Source organism: Anabrus simplex, chromosome 1, assembly GCF_040414725.1.
Source record: "Anabrus simplex isolate iqAnaSimp1 chromosome 1, ASM4041472v1, whole genome shotgun sequence".
NCBI classification, from domain to species: Eukaryota; Metazoa; Arthropoda; class Insecta; order Orthoptera; family Tettigoniidae; genus Anabrus; species Anabrus simplex.
The window spans coordinates 629,918,523-629,942,841 of NC_090265.1; the positions used below are offsets into that span (position 1 = coordinate 629,918,523).

Below are 24,319 nucleotides of genomic sequence, written 5' to 3' on the forward strand. Positions count from 1 at the left end.
CAGCGGCGCATTTCACATCATGAGCATACCTCAGTGACGTCAGTCTACCCTGCAATTGGCATAAAGTTCTGACCACTCCTTCTTGGTGTTGCATTTGCTCTGTCAGTCAGTGTATTATTGAAGCCATTCTCATGATTGGGCATGCCATGAGTGAAGTAATATTCACTCCTCGGATTCGAATAAATTCTTCGGATATACAGTTTAAGTTTAGACGTCTGCAGTTCCCCGTTTGTTTCAGTTTCGCTATGAAAACCAACACGGCACAAGAAGAATCTCTCAAAGTTGTAGGACTCCATCTTCGAAAAGGCTGCTTCTCCCTTTGTCAGCTGCACGCGGTTTGTTCCAGAGTTGGAAAGGCAAACGCACTATATATCTTAGCTCCATTTGGAAGGACACTAAAATAGTTTGACCGGAAGCTCTATAAGGAAAAAAAAAGTTTTTTAATTATATAAAACAGTTCAATTAGTAAACGCGAGCAAAGCCTCGGCTACATGCTGGTTAGTTATATAATTTGTTTCTTTCTTCTTCTTCTTCTTCTTCTTCTTCTTCTTCTTCTTCTTATTCTACTGCTTCTTATTCTACCTCCTCTTTATATGTTCCCACCTCTACCGCCTCAAGGGCAGTGTCCTGGACTTCATACTCTGGGTCGGGGGGTACAACTGGAGAGGATGACCAGTACCTCGCACAGGCGGCCTCACCTGCTATGCTGAACAGTGGCCTTGCGGGGGATGGGAAGATTGGAAGGGATAGAGAAGGAAGAGGGAAGGAAGCGGCCGTGGCCTTAAGTTAAGTACCATCCCGGCATTTGCCTGTAGGAGAATTGGGAAACCACGGAAAACTACTTCCAGGATGGCTGAGGTGGGAATCGAACCCACCTCTACTCATTTGACCTCCCGAGGCTGAGTGGACCCCGTTCCAGCCCTCGTACCACTTTTCAAATTTCGTGCCAGAACCGGGAATCGAACCCGGGCCTCTGCGGATGGCAGCTAATCACACTAACCACTACACCACAGAGGCGGACTATCCAACTATTTTCGTTCATATTTTCCTCTGTAGAATTAGTCCTGGACTTATGTTTCCCAACCTTTGCATCTGAAGTACCAACTTTCATGCCCCAATTTTTTTGAAGAACCAACAATATCTAAATTCTAAAGATGGAAAGAAAAAACTTCTTTGTTTTTTAATTTCTTCCATCTTTCTTAATCTGTTTACCCTCCAGGGTGGTTTTTCCCTCGGACGTAAGCAAAAACATTTTTTTTTAGAAAAACAGTATTCTGAGTCCGCCTCTGTGGTATGGTAAATAGTGTGATAAGCTGTCACCGCCGTAGACCAGGGTTCGATTCCTCCCCAGTCAGTCTCGAAGTAGTTCTTTATTACACACTTCCGTGGACAAATTCTGTGATGGTACCCAACTTAAGGCCACAGGCGCTTCTTTCCCTCTCCCTTTCCTATCCCTTCCCGTCTTCCCATCCCCTCACAAGGCCCCTGTTCAGCACAGCAGGTGAGGCCGCCTGGAGAAACTACTGGTCCACCTTCCCAGTTGTATCCTCCGACCCAACTCACATGCTCCAGGACTCTGCCGTTGAGGCGGTAAAGGTGGGATCCCTCGCTGAGTCCGAGGGAAAACCAACCCTGAAGGGTAAACTGATGAAATAATAAATAAATAAATAAATAAATCTATATAAATAAAATTGTAGGGGGTCCGCTGTCTGTAATTTCTTTTGTTTTACCAATTTTTCAGATATTTATCCGTTTTAGGTCAACTCAAGACCGAATCGGTGGTTTTTACGTTTCGTGTCTGTTTGTTTGTCTGTTTGTCTGTTTGTCTGTTTGTCTGTTTGTCTGTCTGTTTGTTTGTCTGTTCCACCATCACGTCGAAACGGCTGGATAGATCTCAACCAAACTTCATATTTAGAGTAAACTCATCCCGGGGATGGTTTCGATATGCATATCATTTTAAAATCTTTCAATACTCGGGGGGTTTATAGGAAAACCAGAATGGTTTTTCCACCATCACGTTGAAACGGCTGGATAGATCTCAACTAAACTTCATATCTAGAGTATACTCATCTCGGGGAAGGTTTCGATATGCATATTATTTTAAAACCTTTGAATAGACCGGGGGTTTATAGGAAAACCAGAATGGTTTTTCCACTATCACTTCGAAACGGCTGGATAGATCTCAACCAAACTTCATATTTAGAGTATACTCATCCCGGGGAAGGCTTCCATATGCATATCATTTTAAAATATTTGAATAAACGGGGGGTTTATAGGAAAACCTGAATGGTTTTTCCACCATCACTTCGAAACGGCTGGATAGATCTCAACCAAACTTCATATTTAGAGTATACTCATCTCGGGGAAGGTTTCTATATGCATTTTATTTTAAAATCTTTGAATAGACGGGTGGTTTATAGGAAAACCAGAATGGTTTTCCTCCATTTTCTCTTATACTATTGATTTTCTGTAAACTTCGTTTACCGTACGTGAAACGTCTCTTCATTATAAACAACTTTCGTTATGTTCATAATTTACCTTACTCTTCACATGACGGAGAAATTTACAATTTTCCGCTGGTATCATGCTCTGCATTGAGTGACCGACAGACCGACAACGAACCGACAGGTTACCATGGCAACGTCTCTGACTGCATGCCAGCAGGGAAGTAACGTATTGCCATTTTCCTCATCATGCTTTTAAATTCGTGGTTGTTCCTCGGGTAGAAGGCAAGAGAGGCGTCAATCGGCCTATCTGCGGGATATTGGCGGAATATCGTTGGATATTATAACCGCCCTCGAATAGATTAAGTAATAACACCATTAGTCATCTTCTTATTATTTGTTTACCTAAGAATCACTGACCTAAATTTCTCCTCTGTTACCGCTTTATTATATCCATTACTCACACTGGCATAATTTATTGAGGGGCATTTGATTTTCCAATACATTCACTTGGCATTTACATATTTTTCGTTATCCGGCTGTCCTCAGTTATAATCCATTTTCTATTACTTTCAACTTTCTTAACTGTATTATTTCTTCCTTAATTACGCCGTATGTACGCGAGTGCTACAAACTACTGGATGTATTTCCACCAAGACTCATATTTAGAATACATCTGTCCTGGATAGGTTTTAGGGCAAATATTGTTTCTAAATCCCTGAATTGACTGGGGGTTTATACGAAACCGAAACAGTGATTTTGCACTTTCACAAAATATACACAACCAAACTTAATGGAAATCTACCTACCTTGGTAGATAATAATTTCTAAACCTTTTTTCTCATGTGCATCATTTCGATACGAGGATTAATAAGGGAGATATCATTAACGGACCGTTTTTCTGTACAAGTCCCATCGGACTTAACTCCCGAGCTGGTGCGTGTAAAGCGTACTCCTTACAATTTGAAAACTACTGAAGACATTCGAACCAAAATTTATATTTAGCATCCACCTGTCCAAAGGTAGGTTATAAACGTAAATAACATTTCATGTTCCGGAATGGACTGGCGGTTTATAGGGAACCGAAATGGTGATTTTTACTCTTCCACAACATATACAGAACAAGACCAACCTGACTGGAAATCGACCAAACGTGATGGAATTCCACCTCTAAACCTTTTTTTCATGTGCATTCTTTCGTCAGGAGGATTACTAAGGGAGATATCATGAATGGTCAGTTTTGCAGGTTAAGTCCAGCGGACATAGCCCAAAAGGTGTTTACATGGAGCAGATTCCTTATCTATATAAATCAAATCGTAACGACTGTGTGCCTCTACACTGACTATTTTGGCGAAATTTTCGTACAGCTTTCCGTTTAAGGGGTAATAATGTCCATCTCCATAATTTTTGGTTTAGTTTCCTGAAAGTACTAATTTTTACCCGCCTCGCCCAAAATCCAAATTGCGCCATAATCTGCCAGAAGAAAAAGAGGATAATTGAAATTTGACAAAATTATACGTTTTAGCCTGTAACGAACGGAAAACATCCTAGATCATTACATTTTTCACTTTTTATCCCCGAAGAATATCGAAATATGCAGGCAATTTTAATGATGGTGCACACCTTCGGAAATTCCTATCACATAACGGATTGCACAATCTCCGTTCAATTTGGAATGGTCTACAACCGTGGTCTTATGACTTTTTGCCGTATCTGTATCCCTTTTACGTTTTATTTTTCTCTTTAATCGATGTTAAGTCAATTTGGAATTTTCACATGCATAATTCATACTTTCAATTACTTATATGAAATACAGAATCATTAAACTCTTCACGAAAATTGGCCCACCCAGTAGCCATATGTGAGCCAAATGCTATGTATGTATCCGAAAAGTAATGTAATGTGAGATAATCTTACAAAACCTTTACCCTGTTCCACGTTTCTAACTCAATCTGACCCAAGAATAGATGACATATCATAGGACCAGCCATTTAGGCCACTAAATCCTGCGTGTCTTATGGTACAATCCTTTGTCGATAAGACGTACGTTTAGTAACAGTTAATCTGTAAATGAAGGTCTTCAATATTGTAAACACGCATATACTTTCGTATGTCGATCTATATATATTCACTGATGTCGATTTTTAGCGATCGAGAAAGAGTGGGTCTGCTATTGTAATCAGTACTCCCCACACCGACTTTGACTGGCAGTAGGAAAGGGTTCCTTCTCCAACTCCTGTGTAACTGTCATTAGTAAGGAAAGCCTACAATTTTAATGAATAGTTCCCTTCTCGATTTGACTTGCAGAAGGCAAGTGAGCATGCAGTTTTGTTTAAAACTCCCCTACCCGATTTTGTTTGGCAGTAGGCAAGGGTGCCTATCATTATAAAGAAAGGTCCTCATCTAAAATGTGACTGGCATTAGGCATAGTGGCCTGCTATTTTGATGGAAACTCACCAACTTGGTGTGACTGGCAGTAACCTGGCTGGCAGTAGGAAAATGGGCCTGGCATTATAATGATAACTGCACAACTCAATTTCGAGTGATAGTAGGGTAATTGCCTGCCATTATAATAGCAACTCCTCAACTGTAATCTGTCTGGAAGTAGGAAAGGGGGGCTGCCATATTAACGAAAACTCCCCAAATCGATTCTGTCCGCGTAGTAGGCAATGGGGCCTGCAATTATAACGTAATCATCCCAACTCGATTGTGAATGGCAGTAGGCAAGTGAGCCTGCCGTGATATCACAAATCCGTAACAAACACTTTACATTGGAAACAACGTACGGGGAACTCCCCATGCTCTTTCTCGGATAACGCTAAGAGACATGCAATTTTAAAACAATCTTATTTACTGCATGTACACTATTTACTTCGATAACCGAATACAATGTAGAATACCGTAGCGAAGCACGGGTACATTCGCTAGTAAATAAATAAATAAATAAATAAATAAATAAATAAATAAATAAATAAATATTTGAATGTAATAATGAGCCTAAATCTGTACCACTTCAGCTCTCTATAGTCTCAGTTAAATAAACACACGATTCGTTACGGATAAGAATTCGAACTAATCTCTTACAAAGTACGTGATAATTACGCAGTCAACTGGCACGAACTTCTTTATAACACCTTGTGGAGAGCGCGACGTTCAACGTGCGATGGTGGTGTAATGGTGAGCATAGTTGCCTTCCAAGCAGTTGATCCGGGTTCGATTCCCGGCCATCGCATCTGATTTTGAAAGGCTTGATGTGTGTGATGTATGTTACTTTGTGTTCGTTTAAAGAACATTAATTTCCAGATCTCTTAATCCGGCTCTTATAATGAATCCAATTACTTGTATATCCTGTTTAACTATCTATAAATCAGTTGTAATCGAGCTAGCGAAGCGAGAGGTTGTATTGTTCAGTGAGTGCTGAATGAGAAGTATGAATATTGCTATAGAGCAATATCGCGCGGCCATAGGTCGATGGCACGGGCGAGTGAAGTGTGTGTTTACGTCAAGTGATAAGGTGCATTTACGAAAATCTGGGCTTGAGGGATCTATGATGGTAGCAGCAGTGGTGGCGATTCTTCTGATAATAGGAGGCAAAGAAATGAACCCTGAACCAACGGGTTCATTGAGCTGGGAGGACATAGATAAGATTAGAGAAATAGTCAGAGAAGCTTGCCAATTTGAGCAAACGAGGGAGTTAATTCGCGAGCTGAGAAATGATATGACAGAAATGAAAGACTGTATAAAAGAAGAGAGAAGAATTATGACAGAAAAGGTGGTGGAAAACTCTAGGGAAGTAGAATTATTGAAGTCGAATATGAAGGAGATGGAATTAGAAACTGATAAATTAAAGTGGCAACAGAAAATGACTATCCAAGACGCTAAGAGGAAAAATATTTTCATATACGGCATCCCAGAGAAGGAAAAGGAGGATTTGAATGATCTAACGAATAAAGTGTTGGATATCATAAATAACCACATAAAGATACATTGTAAAGAAGAAGATATTGATGAAATCTATAGGCTGGGGAGAGTCAAAGGGAAAAGACCTATTAAGGTGAAGTTGATTTCTGCTTTGAAGGCGAACAAAATTATCCTTAATGGGAAGAACTCGAAAGGAGAAAGGATTTGGGTAAGAAGAGATATGGATAAAGAGAAAATCATGGAACAGAGAGTCTTGCGATTTCACCTAGTAAAAGCTAGGAACTATGGACTAAAAGCATACATAAGAGTCAACTGACAGTAACTGGTCACGTATCTGGTCAATTGCACAGCTACGAGAAATGGATAGACAGTTGAGTTCATCACACCAGGAAGTGCAACGGTCTGTAGAGGAAGGAATGTGCCAGTCAGCTGCCTGCACAGTGGCTGATAACGTACAATCTGATGACAACAGCGATCTGCATACTCTACAGAAGAACAGAAGACGGCAGAGTGACGAACACCTAGTGGAGGAGGTTGGACAACCAGCTGACTGCCGAGTCGACACGAATCCAGGAAGTAGCGGCACACCTGATGACAGAACCAAGACTCTGGCTGGGAAAGGTAAATCCTTGAGTGTAATAGACTTATGGATTAGAAAGGGCAAAGGACAGAAAGTCAATTTAGACAAAGAAATAGTTACTTCACCAGAGGGTAGTATTATAGAACTGGAGAAAAAGAGAATAACTAGAAGTAAGACAAGCAACTCGTCTGAGAGTAAAAGTAAAAAGTAACTAGAATGGAATATCGGTATGGTCAACATTGAAGGTTTCTTGAGCAAGTTAGGAAATGAACAGGTTAAATTGTTAATGTCAGAAATGCACATCATTACCTTTGTTGAGAGTTGGATAGCACCGGGATATGAAGTACATATTGAAGGTTTTAAAACGTATAGTAAGGCAAGGGGCAGGAATGCTCATAAAGGTAGATATCCCGGTGGTATTCTAACCTTGATAAGGGAAGAAATAAAGGAGAAAATTGAAATAATAGAAACAGATATTGAAGAAATACTTTGGGTGAAAACAAGCGTGAAACAGAACAGGGAGGTTAATATATGTTTCGGTTTTGTATACAATCCTCCTGAGGACTCGACATTGGCAAACAAGGAATTCTTCACAGAATTAGTACTAGAAGTTAACATATTAAGGAATATATATGAAGACATAGGTATTGTAATAATGGGGGACTTTAATGCGAGGATTGCAGACTTAAAACCAATTTATAGTAAAGAGGCTGAGGAAATAATAATTAGAAAAAGAATTAGTCAAGATAAAGTTTGCAATAACTATGGTGGAAAACTGTTAGAATTATGTGGTACATAAGAACTCTATATTTTAAATGGGTTGTGGCCAGGAGATGAATTGGGTAATTTAACGTTTATAACAGAAATGGGTGGTAGTGCAATTGATCTAGTATTATGTTCTAGAGAGGCATTACCACTCGTTAAGAGGATAAATGTTAAAGGTTGAGGAGAATCGCATCACTTACCCATAATTATTAATATGGTAAGCACGGAAGAGAATACTGGGGGGAATTATATAAATAATATTAAAGAGAGGCCAGTGACAAAATATATATGGAGAGAAGACCTCAGCGCAGAATTCAAGGAATATTTTGAAGGTAGGTCCTTTGAAATGATCAAGATAGGAATAAAGTCCGCGATGGAAGATAATAAAATAGACGAGGCGATAAAGCTATTAGAAAACTCAATACTGATGGCAGGACATAAGATGCGGGCTCGGGAAGTAAGAATACAAAGAAATAGTGGGTGGTACAATGAAGAATGCAGACAAAAAAAATCAGAAGTTATGAAAGCCCTAGACACATTCAGGAAAATAGGCGGGAAGGAACCAAGAATTGCATTCTGTAGCAAAAGAAAAGAGTAACTTATAAAGAATTATTGGTAAGAACTAAAGTTTTGTGGCAGAAGAAACAAACTGACAACTTAAACAGAGAGGCTCTGAAAAATAATACTAAGAAGGTATGGCTTAAAATAAATCAAATTTGTAAGGATAGAAAAAATATAACCGAGGTAAATATAAGCCATAGAGAATGGATAAATTACTTTAGTAAATTATTAAGTGCTGAAGATAGTTGGAAACAGGATGTTCAGAAGAGGGAATCTCGAGAGGATTGCGGTGCTCCCTGCCCGATTTAGATAAGGAAATTTCAGCCGCTGAAGTAAAAGAAATATTAGAGAAAGGGAGGAAAGGGAAAGCAGGAGCAATTTCAGGAATAAACAATGAATTCTGGAAGGAAGCAAGCAAAAATAGCTCTTTTCCTTGCTAGTATAGTCAAAATATTTAACAAGATCTTCGAGGGAGCTAGATTCCCTAAATCATGGCAAGAAGGTATCATCTGTCCTGTATACAAGAATCGTGGAGAGAGATCTAACCCAAGTAACTATAGAGGGATTACGTTGCTAGATTCTTTAAGCAAGATATACACAGGGATATTGGCAAAATTATTAATGAATTGGGCAGAGGAGTACTCGAACTTGTCGAGATTACAAGCAGGATTCAGAAAGGGAATGAGGACTAGTGACAATATAATGGTAGTTAAAACAATATTAGATAAATATATCAGAAAGAAAAGAGGCAAGTTGTACATTACCGTAATTGATTTAGAAAAGGCTTTTGATTCGGTGAGTAGGAAAGCTGTTGCCCATAAGTTGTGGCAGATCGGAGTATCAGCTAAAATTATAAGAGCAATTGATAATATATATTCGGAATTTAAATGTTCAGTCAAAGTTAAGAATGGTTTAGTAGTGGGAGAGAGAACTTCTAAAGTGGGCCTTAAACAAGGGTGTAAACAGTCCCCCATATTATTTTTCTTGTTTATTAACGATATTTTCCACTCGAAAGAATATGAAAAAGGAGCTTCTCCATGTCTTAAGTGCCAAGATATTCCAGGCCTAATCTTTGCGGACGATATCATTCTACTTGCATTAACACCCAGCAAGATGCAAAATAGTATTAATGAGGTAGAGAACTACTGCAAAGAGTGGAATTTAAAGGTTAACCCACAGAAAACCAGAGTAATGGTCTGTAAAAGGGGTGTTAAGCATTCTAAGAGTGAACAGTGGTGGATGGGTAGGACAAAGTTAGAAGTGGTAAAAAAAAATCGAATACTTAGGGACGATTATAAGTAGTAATGGAAACTGGTCTGACCAAATAAAAAGATCCAAAATGAGGGGAATAAGTGCCTTGGCTGGTAGCAAAATATTAGATAAAAAGATGCCTAACGTAGAATACAAAATCCAGGAAAACATATTTAATGCAATAGTTAAAGCTAAAGTACTGTATGGATCAGAAATTTGGGGAGTAGATCAGGGAATTGTAGCTTTAGATGTAATCGTTAGCAAATTTGCCAAAATAATTATGGGACTACCTAACTGTACTGCAAACTGTGGAGTAAGAATGATGTATGAAGGGGTGAGTATGCGAACTGAGATTGCTAAGCGAATAGTCAAGTATTGGTTAAGATTAAAGACTGGGGGAGGTGGTGAAATATTAGGCTTAGCCTACCATCACCAAATGAAGCATTTAAACGAAGGCTATTGGGTGGATGGGGTGAAGAATCTTCTAGAGTACATAGGAATGAGATCATACTGGGTGACTAATATTGAAAGGGATGACAGGAGATTGCATAAGAAAATAGTTCAAAGAGTGAAAGATATAGAAAGACAAACAATTAGGACAGAATGCAATAGTAAGAGAACACTAATAGAATTTTGTAAAATAAGTGAGAATATGACAATAAGGATACAAATGTTAACAAAAAGGGTAATGAGAGGAATAATCTGGTGGCTGATGGGAGTGTATAGAAATAAAGCTTTAAGAGAAAAAAATGACGAAAATAAATGTATTTTTTGTAATTCAAATATGGAAGTGGCTCATTTGATTAAGGACTGCAAAGAAACAAGAAACATTAGAGAGAAATACATAGAAAGGAAAGAATTGGATAAAATTCTAAATGAAAATGAACTGTACACACTCTCTAGTCTATTAAGCAGAGAATGGAAGAAACCGGGAAAGGTAGCCAAATTATTTAACATTATGAGAGGTATTAAGCCGCCTCTGTGGTGTAGTGGTTAGCGTGATTAGCTGCCACCCCCGGAGGCCCGGGTTCGATTCCCGGCTCTGCCACGAGGGCTGGAACGGGGTCCACTCAGCCTCGGGAGGTCAACTGAGTAGAGGTGGGTTCGATTCCCACCTCAGCCATCCTCGAAGTGGTTTTCCGTGGTTTCCCACATAAGGCCACGGCCGCTTCCTTCCCTCTTCCTTGCCTATCCCTTCCAATCTTCCCATCCCTCCACAAGGCCCCTGTTCAGCATAGCAGGTGAGGCCGCCTGGGCGAGGTACTGGCCATACTCCCCAGTTGTATCCCACGACCAAGAGTCTGAAGCTCCAGGACACTGCCCTTGAGGCGGTAGAGGAGTACTCGAACTTGTCGAGATTACAAGTTGGAAACAGGATGTTCAGAAGAGGGGAATCTCGAGAGGATTGCGGTGCTCCCTGCCCGATTTAGATAAGGAAATTTCAGCCGCTGAAGTAAAAGAAATATTAGAGAAAGGGAGGAAAGGAGGGTAAACAGATGATGATGATGATGATGATGATAGGTATTTGGGAAAAAATGTAAAGAAAACAGAGATAATTACATGTAGCTACGTTCAAAGATATATGTAAGCAACTATTAATGAATACGTCTGTGGTAGTAGATTATAACTGAATATGGTACAAGTTACAAGTAAGTGACAGTTCGAAACTGAACAGAACCAGTGACATGTGATAGTGATGGATGCGATGATCGGACGGCCTCTCCCCCGTAGTGGTGGCCATCCTTGGATTGTTTTCAATCGGTCGTGTGGAATTAATATATTCGATTTATTCACAGATATGGAACATTATATAGTATAACTCACTAATAAGTAAGGGCGACAATAATTATAAGTTTAGTATTATGTTTCGTTTCTTTTATATTTGTTCAGTTTTGTCTCTTTGTTCCTTAGATATTGTATATTTCTAATTAGTAGATTCAATTCATTGATATGTAAGCCGTACTGTATACCTTCTAATGAGATTGTCGGTTGTTTGTCTGCCCATTTTATTTTATTTTGGTTTTATTTTAGTTTGGTTTTGTTAGTTTGTTTGTTTTTGGCTGCTGACATACAGTAGAGTTGGAAGAGGGCGGGATAGGCCTGACCTATCTCAAGCTAAAGTGTTGATTCGGTACGTCTGCACATGTAAAGTAGAGTAAAGTAGTGAATAGTGTTAGGTTAGAGGAAGTAAGTTGTCAATGAGACAGTGAAAGATGAGCCGAGTTATGGAATCCGTCTCGGCAGTGAAATACAGGTGTGACAGCCTACATGTAGAGCTAGGCAATCCGCACACATGTGGGTTGTTACAGGAAGGAGTGGTGAGGAAATAACATTGACAGCTTAAAGGGTCTATGAGGTATCGGTTTCCGAGCCTCATGAGACATGTCTGGTCGTGACATCCCAGGGAAGGGCGGTAGCAGTTCCTCACCAGGGGTGATGTCGCGGCCAGACAGATTTAGGATAGATTTAGTATATATTCATGTAGTAAAGTAGTTAGTTTAATTAGGTGGTGTGTTGCATGTGGAGCTGGCGATCCGCCCATGTGTAAGATGCTACAAAGTAGATTTAGAAGTAGTTAAGTAGTATATTCATGTAGTAAAGTAGTTAGTTTAGTTAGGTGGTGTGTTGCGTGTGGAGCTGGCGATCCGCCCATGTGCAAGATGCTACAAAGTAGATTTAGAAGTAGCTAAGAAGTAAGTAGTTAGTGTCTAGCTATAAATAGTTTGTGAATGTTCATTTTATTGGAACATTGTAACTGGGCGAAAGCATGTTCAGTTCAATAAATTCATTCATTCATTCTAGAACTATCTATAATTAATCCTGGATCATTGCTTCTCAACCTTTACATATGAATTACCAGCTCTCACATCCCAATTATTGAAAGTACCAACATTATCGACATACCAATTACAATAAGGAAAAAGAAAGTTTAAAGACAATAGTATTCTGAGTCCGCCTCTGTTGTGTGGGAATTACTGTGATTGGCTGTCATCCCCCCGGAGGCACGTATTCCCTCATTCATCCCCGAAGTGGTTTTTTTCCCGCGGTTTCCCACTTCTCCGGGCAAATGCAACGTATTTAACTTCAGGACACGGCCGCTTCCTTCCTTCTTCCTTGTCTATCCCTTCCAATATTCCCATACTCCCATAGGGCCCCTGTAGGACAGGTAAGGCCGCCTGGGCGAGGTACTGTTCCTCCTTACCAGTTCTATCCGCCGACCCCAAGTCTCACGCTCCAGGACACGTCCTTGAGGTGGTAGAGCTGGAATCCCTCGCTGTGTCCGGAGAAAAACAAACCCTGGAGTATAAACCGGTGAAATAATTAATTTAATTAATTAATCCGCCTCTGCGGTGTAATGGTTAGTGTGATTAGCTGCCACCCCCGGAGGCCCGGGTTCGATTCCGGCTCTGCCACGAAATTTGAAAAGTGGTACGAGGGCTGGAACGGGGTCAACTCAACCTCGGGATGTCAACTGAGTAGAGGTTGGTTCGATTCCCACCTCAGCCATCCACAAGTGGTTTTCCGTGGTTTCCCACTTCTCCTCCAGGCAAATAACGGGATGGTACCTAACTTAAGGCCACGGCCGTTTCCTTCCTTCTTCCTTGTCTATCCCTTCTTATCTTCCCATCCCCCACCAAGGCCCCAGTTCAGCATAGCATGTGAGACCGCCTGGGTGAGGTACGGGTCGTCCTCTATAGTCGTATCCCCCGGCCCAATGTCTCAGGTTCCAGGACACTGCCCTTGAGGCGTTAGTGGGGGGATCCCTCGCTGAGTCCTAGGGAAAAGCCAAACCTGGAGGGTAAACATATTAAGAATAAGAAGAAGAAAGAAAGAAAGAAAGAAAGAAAAAGAAAGAAAGAAAAAGAAAGAAAGAAAGAAAGAAAGAAAGAAAGAAAGAAAGAAAGAAACTAAATTATTTGAATTTAATAATGAGAGCTTAAATCTGTACCACTTGAGCACTCTATAGTCTCAGTTAAATAAACACACCATTCCTTACGGATAAGAATTCGAACTAATCTCTTACAAAGTACGTGATAATTACGCAGTCAACTGGAACGAACTTATTTATAACACGTTGTGGAGAGCGCGACATTCAACGTGCGATGGTGGTGTAATGGTGAGCATAGTTGCCTTCCAAGCAGTTGATCCGGGTTCGATTCCCGGCCATCGCATCTGATTTTGAAAGTCTCAGTGTGTGTGAAGTATGTTACTTTGTGTTCGTTTAAAGAACATTAATTTCCAGATCTCTTAAACCGGCACTTATAATGAATCCAATCACTTGTATATCCTGTTTAACTATCTAGAATTAATCCTGGATCATTGCTTCTTAACGTTTACATACGAATTACCAGCTCTCACATCCAAAATATTGAAAGTACCAATATTATCGACATTCCAGCTACAATAAGGAAAAAGAAAGGTTAAAGACAATGGTTTTCTGAGTCCGCCTCTATTGTGTGGGAATTAGTGTGATTAGCTGTCATCCCCCCGGATGCCCGTGTTCAATTCCTCCCTCAGTCATCCTCGATATTTTTTTTTCTTCTTTCGCGGTTTCCCACTTCTCCGTGCAAATGCAATGTACGTAACTTAAGGCCATGGAGGCTTCCTTCCTTCTTCCTTTTCTATCCCTTCCAATATTCCCATCCTCCCATAGGGCCCCTGTAGGCCCCTGTAGGGCAGGTAAGGCCGCCTGGGCGAGGTACTGTTCCTCCTTCCCAGTTCTATCCCCCGACCCCAAGTCTCACGCTCCAGGACACGTCCTTGAGGTGGTACAGGTGGTATCCCTCGCTGTGTCCGGAGGAAAACAAACTCTCGAGAATAAACCGGTGAAATAATTAATTTAATTAATTAATTAATCCGTCTCTGCTGTGTAATTATTAGTGTGATTAGCTGCCACCCCCGGAGGCCCGGGTTCGATTCCCGGCTCTGCCACGAAATTTGAAAAGTCGTACGAGGGCTGGAACGGGGTACACTCAACCTCGGGAGGTCAACTGAGTAGAGGTGGTTTCGATTCCCACCTCAGCCATCCTAGAAGTGTTTTTCCGTTGCTTCACACCTCTTCTGCACTCAAATACCGGGATGGTACCTAACTTAAGGCCACGGCCGCTTCCTTCCCTCTTCCTTCTCTATCCCTTCCAATCTTCCCATCCCCCACCAAGGCCCCTGTTCAGCATAGCAGGTGAGTCCGCCTGGGCGAAGTACAGGTCGTCCTCCCCAGTTGTATCCCCCGACCCAATGTCTCACGGTCCAGGACACTGCCCTTTAGGCGGTTGAGCTGGGATCCCTCGCTGTGTCCTAGGGAAAAGCCAACCCTGGGGGGTAGACAGATTAAGAAGGAAGAAGAAAATAAGAAAAATAAATATTTGAATTTAATAATGAGATCTTAAATCTGTACCACTTAAGCACTCTATCGTCTCAGTTAGATAAACACACCATTCATGACAGATAAGAATTCGAACTAATCTCTTACAAAGTACGTGATAATTGCGCGGACAACAGACACGAACTTTTTTATAACACCTTGTGGAGAGCGCGGCGTTCAACGTGCGATGGTGGTGTAATGGTGAGCATAGTTGCCTTCCAAGCAGTTGATCCGGGTTCGATTCCCGGCCATCGCATGTGATTTTGAAAGTCTTAATGGGTGCTGTACTGTATGCTACTGTGTTTATTTAAAGAGCATAAATATCCAGAGGTTTTAATCCGGCAGTTATAATGAATCCAATTACTTCTTTTTCCTGTTTTTTCTACCTATAAATAGTCATGGATCAATGTTTCTCAACCTTTACATCCGAAGTACCAGCTCTCATGTCCCAATTTTTTAAAGTACCAATAATATCTAATTCTAAAGATTGTTTAAAGGCAATAGTATCCTCGGCCCGCGTCTGTGATGTGGTAATTAGTGTGATTAGCTGCCAAACCTCGGGGGCCCAGGTTGGATTCCTTCCGAAGTCACCAACGGAATGGTTTTACCATGTTTTCCCACATCTCCGGACAGATGCTTAGGATGTTTCCTAGCTGAAGGCCATGGCCGCTTCCTTCCCTCTTACTTGTCTATCCCTTCAAACTTCCCACCCTCCCACGAGGCCCGTGTTCAGCATAGAAGCTGAGGCCGCCAGGGCGAGGTATTGGTCCTCCTTCCAAGTTTTATCCCCTGACCCAAAGTCTCACGCTCCTGGACATTCGCCTTGAGGCGGTAGAGGTAGGATCCCTCTTTGAGTCTGAGTGAAAAAGACAACCCTGGTGTTTAAACGGATTAGGAAAGAAAGATGAAATGGCTAGTGAATTACTAAGCTATAATAATGAAAGGAAGTGTTTGTCTGCCTGTCTGTCTGCCTGCGCACGATGGCCAGCAAAATCTTCAGCACGCAGAGATCTGAAATTTTGAACATAGGTAGATGGAAGGGGGTCTGAAAGCACCTCGAAGCCGGAATTTTCATTTTCGCCTCCGTTGGTGAATTATGAACGAAAAACCTTCGGAAAACGTGTATTGTGATATGACAATCCAACGGGCTGTCACCAAGATTATATGCATAGAGTCACTGTCGCTAGGCAACGTACAAAAGGTAGATAGAGAACACAATTCAAGGAACCATTTTACGTCCATGACGTAGCAAGCCGTTTTTGGTCTTATATGGTGTGAGGGCATATGACGCTGTTGATGGTGGTTCGTCCGTCGGATGAGAGCGTAAAGTATTGAGGTATTCGAGAGAAGTGGCCTATGTGCCGGCGCCGGGTTTAATCCCCTTCATTCTTACTATCATATATCATGTCATTCATTTCATCTCTTTAACTCATCTGATTAGGTTGACGTCATGGAAGATATCCGGTCGTAAAAACACGCTACGAAGATTCATCTCACGTCATAACCAAACCGTGTGGAGAAAGGGGACAAGCGGTGGACATGTATACATTTGGAGGAAATATATAGGACACAAGATAGACGATTTTAAGTCGGTGAAATAGGAAGTTAATTTCCTTCGGTCCATGATATCTGTCTGTCTGTCTGTCTGTCTGTCTGTCTGTCTGTCTGTCTGTCTGTCTGTCTGTCTGTCTGTCTGTCTGTCTGTCTGTCTGTCTGTCTGTCTGTCTGTCTGTCTGTCTGTCTGTCTGTCTGTCTGTCTGTCTGTCCGTCTGTCTGTGTGCATGTTTGCGATGCCTAGCAAAATCTACGGCAAACAAAGATCTGAAATATTTGCCATAGGTGGGCACAGGTTTTCACCTAAGACGCATGGCTGTGTCTAAGAGCAATTCTTGCACCGAGATATGAAGCTGTCAACGTCATCAATAAGCAACACTCACAAGAATTATCCGGTTATCATGTTTTCTTTCAACTAACTGAACCTCACATTTTATTATTTCATTTAGGGAAAACATAGGCTATAGTAAAGAAGATTATATTATAATGAACACGCACAGATCTGAAATTTTTAACATTCATGGCCACAGCATTTCACCAATTACGCATGTATATGTCAAAGAGCTGTTCTTGCTCCAAGAAGTGAAGCTGGCAACGTCATCAACAAACAACTTTTACAAGAATTATCCAATGTTCTACAAAGTTACAAGTCTATCGACTACACGGCAGAGCTTTTGAAAGATTTGGAGTCACCTGTAGTATCCTCGAACATCTTAGAGCGGAAGATTGTGGCACCGATTATCCTTCTTAAGAATAAGAATCCTGAAACTGATGACTAATATTATTGAAGCCATTCTCATGATTGGGCTTGCCATGAGTGAAGTAATATTCATTTTTCGGATTCAAATAATATCTTCGGATATACAGTTTAAGTTTAGATGTCTGCAGTTCCCCGTTTGTTTCAGTTTCGCTATGAAAAACCAACGCGGCACAACAATAATCTCTTAAAGTTGAAGGACTCCATCCTCGAAAAGGCTGCTTCTCCCTTTGTCAGCTGTATGTGATTTGTTCAAGAGTGGGAAATGTAAACGCACTATATATCTTAGCTCCATTAGGAAGTACACTAAAATAGTTCGACCGAAAGCTCCATAAGAAATAGTCTTTTATTATATAAAATATTTCAATTAAACGCGGGTAAAGCCGCGGGGAAATGCTACTTTGTTATATATTTTTGTTTCTTACTTCTTCTTTTTCTTCTTCCTCTTCCTTATTTGTTCCAAACTCTACTGCCTCAAGGGCAGTGTTCTGGGCTTCATACTCTGGGTCGGGGGATACAACTGGAGAGGATGACCAGTGCCTCGCCCAGGCGGCCTCACCTGCTATGCTGTACAATGGCCTTGCGGGAGATCGGAAGATTGGAAGGGATAGATAAGGAAGAGGGAAGGAAGCGGTCGTGGCCTTAACTTAGGTACCATCCCGGCTATTGCCTGGAGGAGAATTGGGAAACCACGGAAAACTACTTCCAGGATGGCTGACGAGGGAATCGAACCCACCTCTACTCATTTGACCTGAGGCTGATTGGACCCCGCTACAGCCCTCGTACTACTATTCAAATTTCGTGCCAGAAAGGGGAATCGAACCCGGGCTTTCGGATGTGGCAGTTAATCACACTAACCACTACACCATAGAGGCAGACTATCCAACTATTTTCGTTCATATTTTCCTGTCTAAAATTTGTCCTTTTTTTAAGTAAAGACCATCATCATCATCAACTGTTTACCCCCCAGGGTCGGTTTTTCCCTCGGACTCAGCGAGGGATCCCACCTCTACCGCCTCAAGGGCAGTGTCCTGGAGCTTCAGACTATTGGTCGGGGGATACAACTGGGGAGAATGACCAGTACCTCGCCAGGCGGCCTCACCTGCTATGCTGAACAGGGGCCTTGCGGGGGTGGGGGGATGGGAAGTTTGGAAGGGATAGACAAGGAAGTGGGAAGGAAGCGGCCGTGGCCTTAAGTTAGGTACCATCCCGGCATTCGCCTGGAGGAGAAGTGGGAAACCACGGAAAACCACTTCCAGGATGGCTGAGGTGGGAATCGAACCCACCTCTACTCAGTTGACCTCCCGAGGCTGAGTGGACCCCGTTCCAGCCCTCGTACCACTTTTCAAATTTCGTGGCAGAGCCGGAATCGAACCCGGACCTCCAGGGGTGGCAGCTAATCACGCTAACCACTACACCACAGAGGCGGACTAATTCTAAAGATAGTGAGGAAAAACTTCTTTTTTCTTGCTATCTTCCTTTGCTTCTTAATCTGTTTACCTCCAGGTAGCTTTTCCCTCGGACGTAAGGAAAGACATTTTTTAAGAAAAACAGTATTCTGAGTCCGCCTCTGTGGTGTGGTAATTAGAGTGATAACCCGTCACCGCCGTAGACCCGGGTTCGATTCCTCCCCCAGTTAGCCTCAAAGTAGTTCTTTATTACTCACTTCCGTGGACAAATTCCGGGATGGTACCCAACTTAAGGCCACGGGCACTTCTTTCCCTCTTCCTTGTCTATCCCTTCCCGTCTTCCCATCCCTACACAAGGCCCCTGTTCAGCATAGCAGGTGAGGCTGTCTGGAGAAACTACTGGTCCTCCTTCCCAGTTATATCCCACGACCCAAGTCTCATGCTCCAAGACTCTGCCGTTGAGGCGGTAAAGGTGGGATACCTCGCTGAGTCCGAGGGAAAACCAACCCTGGAGGGTAAACTGATGAAATAAATAAATAAATAAATAAATAAATAAATAAATAAATAAATAAATAAATAAATAAATAAATAAATAAATAAATAAATAAATTAATTAATTAAATAAATAAATAAATAAATGAATAAATAAATAAGTACATAAATAAATATATAAATATATAAATAAATAAATAAATAAATAAATAAATAAATAAATAAATAAATAAATATTCGAATTTAATAATGAGCTTAAATCTGTAACACTTGAGCACTCTATCGTCTCACTTAAACACGATTCGTTACGGATAAGAATTCGAACTAATCTCTTAAAAAGTACGTGATAATTACGCAGTAAACTGGCACGAACTTATTTATAACACCTTGTGGAGAGTGCGACATTCAACGTGCGATGGTGGTGTAATGGTGAGCATAGTTGCCTTCCAAGCAGTTGATCCGGGTTCTATTCCCGGCCATCGCATCTGATTTTGAAAGTCTCAATGTCTGTGAAGTATGTTACTTTGTGTTCGTTTAAAGAACATTAACTTCCAGATCTCTTAAACCGGCTCTTATAATGAATCCAATCACTTGTATATCCTGTTTAACTATCTAGAATTAATCCTGGATCATTGCTTCTTAACGTTTACATATGAATTACCAGCTCTCACATCCCAATTATTGAAAGTACCAACATTTTCGACATTCCAATTACAATAAGGAAAAAGAAAGTTTAAAGACAATAGCAATCTGAGTCCACCTCTGTTGTGTGGGAATTAGTGTGATTAGCTGTCAACCCCCCGGATGCCCGTATTCGATTCCTCCCTCAGTCATCCTCGATGTTTTTTGTTTTTTTTTTTTCTTTCGCGGTTTCCCACTTCTCTGGTCAAATGCAATGTACATAACTTGAGGCCATGGCCGTTCCTTCCTTCTTCCTTGTCTATCCCTTCCAATATTCCCATCCTCCCATAGGGCCCCTGTTCATAATAGCAGGTAAAGCCGCCTGGGCGAGGTACTGTTCCTCCTTCCCAGTTCTATTCCCCGACCCCAAGTCTCACGCTCCAGGACACGTCCTTGAGGTGGTACAGGTGGAATCCGTCGCTGTGTCCGGCGAAAACAAACCCTGGAGTATAAGCCGATGAAATAATTAATTTAATTAATTAATTAAGTAGTCCGCCTCTGAGGTGTAATTATTAGTGTGATTAGCTGACACGCCCGGAGCTCGGGTTCCATTCCCAGCTCGGCCACGAAATTTGAAAAGTCGTACGAGGGCTGGAACGGGGTATTCTCCACCTCGGGAGGTCAACCGAGTAGAGGTGGTTTCGATTCCCACCTCAGCCATCCGAGAAGTGGTTTTCCGTTGCTTCACACTTCTTCTGCAGGCAAATGCCGGGATGGTACCTAAATTAAGGCCACGGCCGCTTCCTTCCCTCTTCCTTCTCTATCCCTTCCAATCTTCCCATCCCCCACCAATGCCCCTGTTCAGCACAGCAGTTGAGACAGCCTGGGCGAAGTACAGGTCGTCCTCCCAAGTTGTATCCCCCGACCCAATGTCTCACGTTCCAGGACACTGCCCTTTAGGCGGTTGAGCGGGGATCCCTCGCTGTGTCCTAGGGAAAAGCCAACCCTGGGGGGTAAACAGATTAAGAAGGAAGAAGAAGAAAGAAAATAAGAAAAATAAATATTTGAATTTAAAAATGAGATCTTAAATCTGTACCACTTAAGCACGCTATCGTCTCAGTTAAATAAACATTCCATTCATTACAGATAAGAATTAGAACTAATCTCTTACAAAGTACGTGATAATTGCGCGGTCAACAGTCACGAACTACTTTATAACACCTTGTGGAGAGCGCGGCGTTCAACGTGCGATGGTGGTGTAATGGTGAGCATAGTTGCCTTCCAAGCAGTTGATCCGGGTTCTATTCCCGGCCATCGCATGTGATTTGGAAAGTCTTAATGAGTGATGTACTGTATGTTACTTTGTGTTTATTTAAAGAGCATAAATATCCAGAGGTTTTAATCCGGCAGTTATAATGAATCCAATTACTTCTTTTTCCTGTTTTTTTCTACCTATAAATAGTCATGGATCAATGTTCCTCAACTTTTACATCCGTAGTACCAGCTCTCATGTCCCAATTTTTTAAAGTACCAAGAATATCTAATTCAAAAATTGCTTAAAGGCAATAGTATCCTGAGTCCGCATCTGTGATGTGGTAATTAGTGGGATTAGCTGCCAACCCTCGCAGGCACAGGTTCGATACCTTCCTCAGTCACCAACGCAGTGGTTATTCCATGTTTTCCCACATCTCCGGGCAAATGCTTGGGATGTTACCTGACTTCATAACCAAACAGTGTAGAGAAAGAGGACAAGGGGTGGACATGTATACATTTAGAGGAAATATATAGGACACAAGATAGACGATTTTAAGTCGGTGAAATAGGAAGTTATTTTCCTTCGGTCCATGATGTCTGTCTGCCTGTTTGTGTGCATGTGTGCGATGCCCAGCAAAATCTACGGCAACCAAAGATCTGAAATATTTGTCATAGCTGGGCACAGGTTTTCACCTAAGACGCATGGCTGTGTCTAAGAGCAATTCTTGCACCGAGATATGAAGCTGTCAACGTCATCAATAAGCAACACACACAATAATTATCCGGTTATCATGTTTTCTTTCAACTAACTCAACCTCATGTTTTATTATTTCATTTAGAGAAAACATAGGCTATAGTAAAGAAGATTATATTATAATGAACACGCACAGATCTGAAATTTTTAACATTCATGGCCACAGCATTTCACCAATTACGCATGTATATGTCAAAGAGCTGTTCTTGCTCCAAGAAGTGAAGCTGTCAACGTCATCAACAACTAACTTTTACAACAATTACCCAATGTTCTACAAAGTTACAAGTCTATCGACTACACGGCAGAGCTTTTGAAAGATTTGGAGTCACCTGTAGTATCCTCGAACATCTTAGAGCGGAAGATTGTGGCACCGATTATCCTTCTTAAGAATAAGAATCCTGAAACTGATGACTAATATTATTGAAGCCATTCTCATGATTGGGCTTGCCATGAGTGAAGTAATATTCATTTTTCGGATTCAAATAATATCTTCGGATATACAGTTTAAGTTTAGATGTCTGCAGTTCCCCGTTTGTTTCAGTTTCGCTATGAAAAACCAACGCGGCACAACAACAATCTCTTAAAGTTGAAGGACTCCATCCTCGAAAAGGCTGCTTCTCCCTTTGTCAGCTGTATGTGATTTGTTCAAGAGTGGGAAATGTAAACGCACTATATATCTTAGCTCCATTAGGAAGTACACTAAAATAGTTCGACCGAAAGCTCCATAAGAAATAGTCTTTTATTATATAAAATATTTCAATTAATAAACGCGGGTAAAGCCGCGGGGAAATGCTACTTTGTTATATATTTTTGTTTCTTACTTCTTCTTTTTCTTCTTCCTCTTCCTTATTTGTTCCAAACTCTACTGCCTCAAGGGCAGTGTTCTGGGCTTCATACTCTGGGTCGGGGGATACAACTGGAGAGCATGACCAGTGCCTCGCCCAGGCGGCCTCACCTGCTATGCTGAACAGTGGCCTTGCGGGGGATGGGAAGATTGGAAGGGATAGACAAGGAAGAGGGAAAGAAGCGGTCGTGACCTTAAGTTAGGTACCATCCCGGCATTTGCTGGAGTTGAAGTGGAAAACCACGGAGAACTAGTTCCAGTATGGCTGAGGTGGGATTCGAACCCACCTCTACCCACTTGACCTCCCGGGGCTGAGTGGATCCCGTTCCAGCCCTCGTACCACTTTTCAAATTTCGTGCCAGAACCGGGAATCGAACCCGGGCCTCCGGGGGTGGCAGCTAATCACACTAACCACTACACCAGAGAGGCGGACTATACAACTATTTTTGTTCATATTTTCCTGTCTAAAATTAGTCCTGGACTTACGTTTCGCAACTTTTGCACCTGAAGTACCAACTCTCATGCCCCATTTTTTTAAAGTACCAACAATATCTAAATTCTAAAGATGGTAAGAAAAATTTCCTTTCTTTCTTACTTTCTTCCATCTTTCTTTATCTGTTTACCCTTCAGGGTAGTTTTCCCTCGCCTGGAGGAAAAGTGGGAAACCACGGAAAACTACTTACGGGAATGGCTGAGGTGGGAATCGAAACCACCTCTACTCAGTTGACCTCCCGAGGCTGAGTGGACTCCGTTCCAGCCCCGTAGCACTTTTCAAATTTCGTGGCAGAGCCGGGATTCGAACCCGGACCTCCGGGGGTGGCAGCTAATCACACTAACCACTACACCACAGAGGCGGATATATAATTGTCTTTAATTACATTAAATATAAATAATCCATGACCTAATTTGGAATGCGATTTTCCTTTTGTCAAGTTAAGGGAGCTGAATTTTCCGCCAGTAATTCGAGCACGCGCGTCTCTCGGTTTGTTAACTTTTTTCGCATATCTCTTCTTCTGGACGCTCCCAAAAACACATCTGTATCACATTCATTACACTGGACACATCATGACCTCTATTCGTCCAGTGAGTAAAGTATGCTTTATTTTAAGTTTGGCGGCATCGCGTTGACCTCTCACTGCTGGGTTTCATTGTTCAAATCCCGGTCACTTCCTGTGGGGTTTGTGCTGGACAAAGCGGGGGCGGGACAGGCTTTTGTCCGGGTACCCCGGTTTTCCCTGTCATCTTTCATTCCAGCAACACTCTCCAGTATAATTTAATTTTTCATTTGTCAGTCATTAATCATTGCCCCAAAGGAGTGCGACAGGCTTCGGCAGCCGGCACAATTCCTATCCAAGCCGCAAGATGGGGGCTTCATTCATTCCATCCCTGACCCGGTCAATGACTGGAAAGCAGGTTATAGGTTTTCTTCTGGAGTACAAGAAACATTTTGGGATTATACCTTTAATTTAAGCCACGGCCACTGCTCTCTCAGTCCCAGCACTTTCCCATCGTAGCGTGTCGGAAAATATTTCGTGTGTTAAACCACTAGCACAAAAAGAATTTGAAAAATTAAATGCCGATAAAAATCACTCCTCTCAAATGAAATTCTACCTATAAAGGAAGAGATGTACAACTGTGTTTCAAGTGTGACTACAAAGTCTGCTATTATCACCAATAATGTATTCCACATAAGAGTATGAATGTTCAGCTGACTATACTGCCATCACAGTTTAGTGCAAGTTAAATAAGG

General features: G+C 41.6%; 5 non-coding genes across 5 annotated transcripts; all 5 read left to right on the forward strand.

Moving 5' to 3' along the window:
• Positions 1–5,604: 5,604 nt before the first annotated feature.
• TRNAG-UCC (transfer RNA glycine (anticodon UCC)) lies at positions 5,605–5,676 on the forward strand. Its single transcript has one exon. It is a non-coding gene; the product is annotated as a tRNA-Gly (tRNA).
• Positions 5,677–13,622: 7,946 nt separating this feature from the next.
• TRNAG-UCC (transfer RNA glycine (anticodon UCC)) lies at positions 13,623–13,694 on the forward strand. The gene has a single exon. It is a non-coding gene; the product is annotated as a tRNA-Gly (tRNA).
• A 1,374-nt stretch (positions 13,695–15,068) lies between these two features.
• TRNAG-UCC (transfer RNA glycine (anticodon UCC)) lies at positions 15,069–15,140 on the forward strand. Its single transcript has one exon. It is a non-coding gene; the product is annotated as a tRNA-Gly (tRNA).
• Positions 15,141–19,508: 4,368 nt separating this feature from the next.
• On the forward strand, positions 19,509–19,580 carry TRNAG-UCC (transfer RNA glycine (anticodon UCC)). The gene has a single exon. It is a non-coding gene; the product is annotated as a tRNA-Gly (tRNA).
• Positions 19,581–20,964: 1,384 nt separating this feature from the next.
• On the forward strand, positions 20,965–21,036 carry TRNAG-UCC (transfer RNA glycine (anticodon UCC)). Its single transcript has one exon. It is a non-coding gene; the product is annotated as a tRNA-Gly (tRNA).
• The last annotated feature ends 3,283 nt before the right edge of the window (positions 21,037–24,319 follow it).